The sequence below is a fragment of the Arachis hypogaea genome, chromosome 8, assembly GCF_003086295.3.
Source record: "Arachis hypogaea cultivar Tifrunner chromosome 8, arahy.Tifrunner.gnm2.J5K5, whole genome shotgun sequence".
NCBI classification, from domain to species: domain Eukaryota; kingdom Viridiplantae; phylum Streptophyta; class Magnoliopsida; order Fabales; family Fabaceae; genus Arachis; species Arachis hypogaea.
In genome coordinates this window covers 23,066,680-23,075,251 of record NC_092043.1, presented here as the reverse complement: position 1 = coordinate 23,075,251, position 8,572 = coordinate 23,066,680, and positions in this window count along the sequence as shown.

Sequence of the window (8,572 nt, the reverse complement as noted above, 5' to 3'; positions counted from 1 at the left end):
AGTGCCCCAGATTGAACCAAGTAATACCTCAGGTGAGTGAGGGTCGATCCCACGAGGATTGATAAGCAACAATGGTCGAATGACTCACGTAGTGTGAAATATATGAGGGAAAACAGTTAAGGTTTCAAAGTTGTTTATTCATTGGATTAAGTTTTCTTACCAACTATTTTCATCAAGCAAGATTCGTTTCACGGCAAACTATAATTGACTAAACCCTAATGTCTTAGTGATTTAGTCTCCTCTAACCCAATCAACTACCAATGTCTTGGTCCCTTAATTTAGATTAGAGGGTTAAGAGCAATTCTATTTTATGGCCACAAAAACCCTAATTACCCAAAACTAAGAGGATTATATGTCACGTGTCCCGATTAGTTCAAGTAATTCTCAATTTAGGAGGAATTTGCTTTCAAGCTATTGTTCGAGCGAGATAGCTCTGTTGAGAATCACAAGAACACCTACATAATAAGGTTTATACTATCGTTCTACCCAGATTCATAAGATGAAGAACGAAAGCAATCGTTGAAATTAAATCAATACATTAATTAAAATAGAAAAGCAATAGTCTTAATCCATAGAAATAAATAGAGCTTCTAACCTTAACCGAGGAGGTTTAATGGCTCATGACTTACAGAGAAAACAAGAGTTCTAAAGAGTGAAATGTGCGGAAGAGAGAAGATCACCCTCCGGGAGAAGTAAGCCCCAAGAGCTAAATCTTTTCCCTTTTATGTCTAACCTAATTTTGATTTGAAATTAAAATAAAATAATAAATCTTACACCTAAAAGATTTTGTTTGTAAATAAAAATTACAAAAATAAAAGATAAGATAATAACTTAAAGCTAAATCCATCTAAAGATGCTCCAAGAGTGTGATTGTAATCCGGATTGCTGACGCTAAATGTCAAGCTAGCGTTTAGCGCCTAAGGGAGCAACTTCAATTCTTCTCCTTTTTGCTCAAAACTCTACCAAATTGATTCGAATTTCACCTGAAATAATAAAAATACCAGAAAAATTCAAAGTAGCATCCCAATAGGATTTTAACACTAAAATATAATTAAACTTACTAAATTCCAACTAAATTTAACTAGAAAATAAGCAAAAAATGGGTATAAGATATTCACGTATTAACTCAACATAGGTTAATGGACTCAAGTTGTTGCTCTCAGCTAGGATAGTAGCTTTTGTTTCCTAGTCATTTGTAAGGCTTCTAAGGACTTTTCTCACCAGAGTTTGTTCACTGTGGGTCATGTCCAAAGCATGAAGGCTGTTTATGATGATTGAGAATCTCTCAAACATCTCATCAATGCTTTATCCATCCTTCATGATAAATATTTCATACTCTTTTTGCAGCATATCAATCCTTGTTTCTTTGACTTGTTTGGTGCCTTCGTGTGTGACTTGGAGTTTCTCCCAAATTTCTTTTTCCATTTTGTATCTAGAGACCATTTGGTACTCCTCAAAGTTGATAGCACAGTGCATCAAGTTAATGGCTTTTGCATTCAGCTCCACTTTCTTTTTGTCATCATCGTTCCATTCGGCTTCCTCCTTTGGAGTCACCACTCCATCAACACTTGTCTTTGTAGGGATTTTAGGACCATTTACCACTATCTTTCATATGTTGTAGTCAATTGATTGAATGAAGATCCGCATACTTTTTTTCAATAAGCATAGTTCTTCCCATTGAACAAGGGAGGCCTGTTCTTTGATTGACCCTCTATTAGGGTGTAGACCTGAGTAGTTGCAACCATGTTGTTCGCAATTGTACCTTTCCTCCAAGCTGTGAAGCTTAATTCTTGACACCTAGCTCTTGATACCAATTGAAGGTTCTTGACGGCCTAGAAAAGGAACGGGGGTTGAATCTAAGGTCTCTTTAAATTTTGATTAATAAATCCTTAAACTAAATCCCTTTTCTTAACTTTTATTTGGTCTACGTATACAATTATGCAGGAGACAATTTCATTTTGTCTCATAAATCGTGAAAAATAGAATTAGAGCAGAGAGAAAGAATATGTCACAGCCATGTATTCAGGTTCAGTTTCCAAGTGTAATGCAACCTACATCCCATTTCGACCACAACATTGGTGGAATTTCACTCTTATTCCAAGTATTACATACATCAATTTCCTAGGATTCAACATAATCCTATTTGGGACACACAAGCATTAACATAAACTTGATTTGGCTATGTAACTACCTAGGCTCAACACATAAAGTGCTTATCCAACTAAGCAAGGGATACCTTTTATGTACACTGTAACACCCTCGCTATCAGAATGTCATGTCTTTGGCTATGCCACCCTGGTAGCTCAGACAAAAACGACAACTCTTAACATGTTTAATACTAAGATAGGAGTCTGGCTAAGACTTAAAACCGTATAACCTTCCAAAAGACTTTTAGTTGAAAACATAAATACATACTCACAAACCATATACAACACATAACAAGAATATGTATATATATATATATATATATATATATATAATATTGAATTACAAACATTATATAACACAAATCCTATCTCTCTTACAAAAGTGTAAAGATAAAGGCGAAGAAAAACATAATATCTAAAATAATACAATACATCATATAAACAGAAACGAAATAAACTCTTCGTGACTTCTTCGCCTATATCCTGAAAAGGAAATACCTGTAGGAGATTGAGAATATCGTCCTCGCTGGTTCTCTCTCCTAATTTTTGAAAATATCTTCTCTCTTTCTCTCTCTCTTCTTTTTCAAAATTAGTTTTATTTTTGAATTTAATTAATAAATAAAATAAAAACAAAAATATTTTCTTTTTTTACTTTCTAATTTTCGAATTCTTCTTTCCACATAGCGGAATTCTTCTTCTCTCTTCTCTACCTTCATTCTTCTTTTCTTTCTTCTTCACATCTCACAGGGAGTCCTCTATTCTTGAACATAGAGCTCCCATTCTTCTTCTTTCTTGTTTTCTTTTTCTTGTTTATGATCAAAAACAGAGATAAAGAACCTTTCTTTAAACTTGATCCTGAACCTGAGAAAACTCTAAGGAGGCATTTACAATAAGCTAAAGTACAACACTCCGGAAGAAACCTCTCACAAAATTTTGAACAAGAAGCTGAAGACATGACAGACAATCCTAATAACGGAGGAGATGTAAGAAATGTTCTTGGTAACTACACCATACCAACCTCTGATTTCTAAGGAAGAAGTATCTCCATACCTTCCATTAGAGCTAACAAATTTGAGCTTAAGCCTCAGTTAGTCTCTTTTCTGGAACAGAACTGCAAGTTCCATGGACATCCACTGGAAGATCCACACCAATTCCTATCGAAATTCTTGCAAATCTGTGATACTGTTAAGACCAATGGAGTGGATCCTGAGCGTCTATAGACTTATGCTCTTTTCCTTTGGTATTAGAGACAGAGCTATAATATGGTTGGATTCTCAACATAAAGAAAGCTTAGACTCTTGGGAAAAGTTGGTCAATGCTGTCTTGGCCAAGTTCTTTCCTCCTCAAAAGATGAGAAAAATCAGAGTGAATGTTCAAACCTTCTGATGTGAATCCCTCTATGAAGTTTGGGAAAGATACAAGCAACTGATTAGGAGATGTCCTCCTGACATGCTCTCAGAATGGTCTATCCTAGGTATCTTCTATGATGGTCTGTTTGAGATCTCCAAAATATCATTGGACAACTCTGCAGGTGGATCACTTCACTTGAAGAAAATGCCTGCAGAAGCAAGAGAACTCATTGAGATGGTTGCAAACAACCAATTCATGTACACTTCTAAGAGAAACCTTGTGAACAATGGGGTACCTCAGAAGAAAGGAGTTCTTGAAGTAGACACCTACAATCCCCCATGGATGAACCATCCTAACCTTTTATCGAAGTATCAAAAGAAGCCTCAGCAAGGCTTCAATAATAATCAAGGTAGAAGAACCCATAATAGGTTCAACAACAGGCCACCATTCCCATCTTCTAAAGGGAATATGGAGACTCCTAAACAGAGCCTTTCTGATTTAGTAACTATAGTCTCCAACCTCTCTAAGACTACTGATGAATAGGAATTTATTGTTGACCTAGATTTTCACAAAATAGAATTCCATCGTTGAAAGTATAGTCTAGACCAACAATTAATTCCAACATCAAATGTTTTGAATCCAAATTATAATAACCGAGATCGAGAGTAATTCAACCTCGGGTCGTTCTCCCTAGGAGTCGCAATGAAATGTACATTTATTGGCTATGAGGGAAATGGGGATTGGGAATGCAAGAGAGTCAAGAAATGTAAATAGCAAGAAAGCAAATAAACGTGCAAGGAATTTAAATGGCAACTCTTGGCAAGAATTGGGGAGTTCAGGTTTCCTATCCTAGTTGTGGAGCACAAACATGGCAATTGTGTGGAATCAATCCAAACTAGTCAATCCTCCTTGAGAATTAGTCAAAAGAGTGTAATTGATCTCAATCTATAAGTCCTAGTCAACTCACTAATTAACTTAGTGAAAGACTAGCGTCAATGAAAACCAAATCAATTAACTATTCTCACACAATGGGGAATGAAAATCCACAACTCAATTCCACCAAAATATCCAATTTCTCAACCAAGAGTGTGAATACTAAACATGCAAGAAATTAAACATCAAGGCAATAAATGTCAAAGCAATTAATGCAAGGAAAAGAAACTTAGAATTCAAGAAACCTCTTGGCAAGTAATTGAGAGATAAGGTTACCTATCCTAGCCACTGACCAAAAACACATGATGATTATGAAGAGTTAATCCTACTTTGTCAACCTTACATCGAAGATAAGTTAAGTAGGCATAGTTGATTTCAATCCCTAAGTCCTATGTCAACACTAATGGGTCACATAGAGTCAAGGGAAACCAAATTAACTAACTACTCTAATATATCAAACAAGAATGGACATCAATGACTAAAGGGACACCAAAGTCAACAATTCCAAGCCAATAGTGTAGAAAAACTAAGTGAAAATTAAGCCAAGCATTTTATCAAACACCTAACATGCATAAAAGGGGAAAGCATATTAAATTGCAATAATAATAAAATCTATAACTACCAATTGCAATAAAATGATGATAACAACTCAAATAAGCATTAAAGAGAAATAAAATATCAAAATTGCATTAAACGAAATTAAAAGTGACAAGTGTTTATAAACTAAAAGTAGCATGAAAGTAAAATTAACAAAGGAAACTAAGAGATTAAAGGCAGTAAAGCATGAAAATGTAAATGAAACAACAAAAAAACAAGAATTAAAGAGAGAAATTAAAGAAAGAACAAAGATAAAAACTCTAATTCTAGAGAGAATGGAGAGCTTCTCTCTCTAGTAAATGACCTATAATATGACAAAACCTAAACCTAAGTGCTCCCCCTTCATTCTTCTTCAATTTGGCCTTAAATTGCTTCAAAAAATGAGTTGGATTGGGTTTTGGGGGCCCAGAATTTGCCCCCAACGATTTGCCATTAATGAGGTCACGTGCATGGACCTGTGCAGACACACAGATATGTGCGTCTGCATATATGCTAAATCCTGACTTGTGCATACGCACAAGTACCTGTGCGTACGCACACTTACACTTATATCCACTATAGCATATTACATATCATTTTGAAGCCCCGGATGTTAGCTTTTGAATGCCGCTGAAACTGCCACATTTGGAGCTCTGTAGCTCAAGTTATGACCAATTTAGTACTGAGAGGTCAGGGCTGGCAGCTTTCCAAATCCTTCATTTCTTGAATTCTTCCCTTTTGCATGCTTTTTCCTCACTTCTTCAACCCATACTTGCCTTGGAAACCTGAAAATCACTGAACAAATACATCAAGGAACCAAATGGGATTAAAGTGAATAAAATTGACCAAATTAAGCACAAAAGAGCATGTTTTCACTTTCAAGCACAATTTAGGAAGAAATCTCAAAAGCATGCTATTTAGGTGAATAAATGTGGGTCTATGTGATGGAATCCACTCAAATCAAATCAAAATATATTGTAAAATATGGACTCATCAATTCCCCCACACTTAAACCAAGCATGTTCTCATGCTAAACCAACTAAAGGAGATGAATGAATGGGTAATTATTAATGCAACTACTTTATGCATGCAACTACCTACATGCATATATATATATATATATATATATATATATATATATATATATATATATATATATATATATATATATATATATATATATATGCTTCCTATTGAGTTTGGTAAACACAAACAAAAGAATCTCAATTAATCCAAAGTAAAAACTTAGGACTAAGACAAAGCAAATATAGCAATGTAATTAATGTCCAAAGATTTGATTTGAAAATTTTAAATTCATTTCAACAACTTGCAAGAAGATACAAGATAAGGGATGAAAACATAGATTTGAGCAATTGAACCCCTCACCGGAAGTGTTTACACTCTAATCGCTCAGTGTGTAGGGCTTAATCACTCAATTCTCCTTTAATCATGTTTCTCAAAGATTTGCAAGTCATCTAACAATCAACTAGTATTTGATGCATGAATGTAAATATCATGAGGACTTTTGAGGGTTGTAATGGGGCTAGGGTAAGGGTAGGATTAATATGGTTAAGTGGACTAGTAGATTAGATCCTTGATTAGCTCACGTATCCCACCTAATCCTATATCATCCTATATGCATAACAAAGCAACCTAACTACCCATTTATCCTTTTCTCATATTCATTCATGCATGCTTCTTTTCAATTTAACCACATATGCATCTCTTATTTACATTCTTATTATTATTTCTTTTTTTTCTTTTTCTTTTTTTCTTTTTCTTTTTCTCTTTTTCTCTTTTTTTATCATACAAGAGAGATGCATATATTCCAAGTAATGAATGCATAAGTGTTTTCTCACTTTTTCAAATACTCTCAATGAGTACCCCAAAGCACTAACTACCAATGTTTTCTCACAAATTCCCGCACACTTGATTAACACACACACTCAAACACAAGCTAATCAAAGATACAATTCAAGGACATAATGGTTTTTCGCTTAGGGCAAAGGATGTGCTTAAAATTAGAACAAAGGGGAATTAAAGGCTCAAAAAGTGGTTTACAAGGGTAGATGTAAGGGTTGGCCATATGGGTTTGTGAGCTCAATTTCAAAGATGGCATCAATCATACTAAATGCAATTCAAAACATCAAATATAGGACATATAGACTAAAGCAAATCTAAGATCGCAATCATAAAAGGATTTTAACACACAAGAACAAAATTTGTGATTGAAAATATGCAACCACACAATCAAAGCTCAAATCTCACTTGGTATTTGTTCAAGCTCTTTTCTATGTTCCATAAAAAAGATACTTCAAGCAAGTTCAAAAACAAGTTTCAAATATAATCAATGGAATGCCCAAAAAGAGATTTCTTGAAAATTCTTTGTTGTTTTACCAAACTTATTCACTATACTAGGTGATAAACTACTATTTTATGCTTTATATTGTGTTTAATTGAGTGGTTTTTGTCAAATTCTTGCCCACTTATTCATATGATTTGCATGATTTTACAATTCCTTCCTAATTTAGTTCTATGGTTGAAAACTTGCTTCCTAGAGATCTTTTAATTACGTATTTTAATTCTCCTTTATACCATTCGATGCCATGATCCGTGTGTTAAGTGTTTCAGGCTTCATAGGGCAGGAATGGCTTAGAGAATGGAGAGGAAGCTTACAAAAAAGGAAGGAGCACAAGAAATAAAGGAGACAACCAGCAAACAGCGACGCGCATGCATGGCTGACGCGTGCGCGCAATTCGGACAAAATCAAAGCGACACATACGCGTGCCTGACGCGTACGCGTGGATTGAAGTTCGCGCAAACGATGCGAGCGCGTGCCTGACGCGCACGTGTGGAAAGGAAAATCGTCAAACGACGCGTACGCGTGACATGCGCGATCTGCAGAAATTACAGAATACGCTGAAGACGATTTTAGGCCGCGTTTTGACCCAGATTTTGGCCCAAAAACACAGATTAAAGTCAGGGAACATGCAGAGACTCATGAGAGGAGATCATACACACAATTTTAGGATTAGATGTAATTTTTAGAGAGAGGTTCTCTCCTCTCTCTTAGGATTTAGGATTAGGATTCCTCTTAAAGGAATTAGGATTTCATCTTCTCAATTTTCAGGTTCAATGTTCCTCTTACTTATTTTCTCAAATTGGTTTATGAACTCTTTATGTTTAGGATTGATTTTCTTAATTAATACACATTGAGGTATTTCAGACTCGTGATTGCTTTCTTTAATTTATGTCATTGATACTTTCGCTTTATCCAAATTATTTTCATTCGAGTAGATTTTCTTCCTTTTTGGCTTTGGTTGATTAATTGGTAACTTTTGAGTTGTCAAACTCATCGTGATTGATAATTGATATCTTTACTGATTGATTTAGATTCCTATAACTCTAGTCTTTCCTCAGGAGTTGACTAGGACTTTAGGTGTTAAATTGATTTGTCCACTTAACTTACCTTCATAGTTAGAGGTTGACTTAGTGGTAGCAAAAATATAATTCTCATCACCATTGATAAGGATAACTAGGATAGGACTTCCAGTTTTTCATACCTT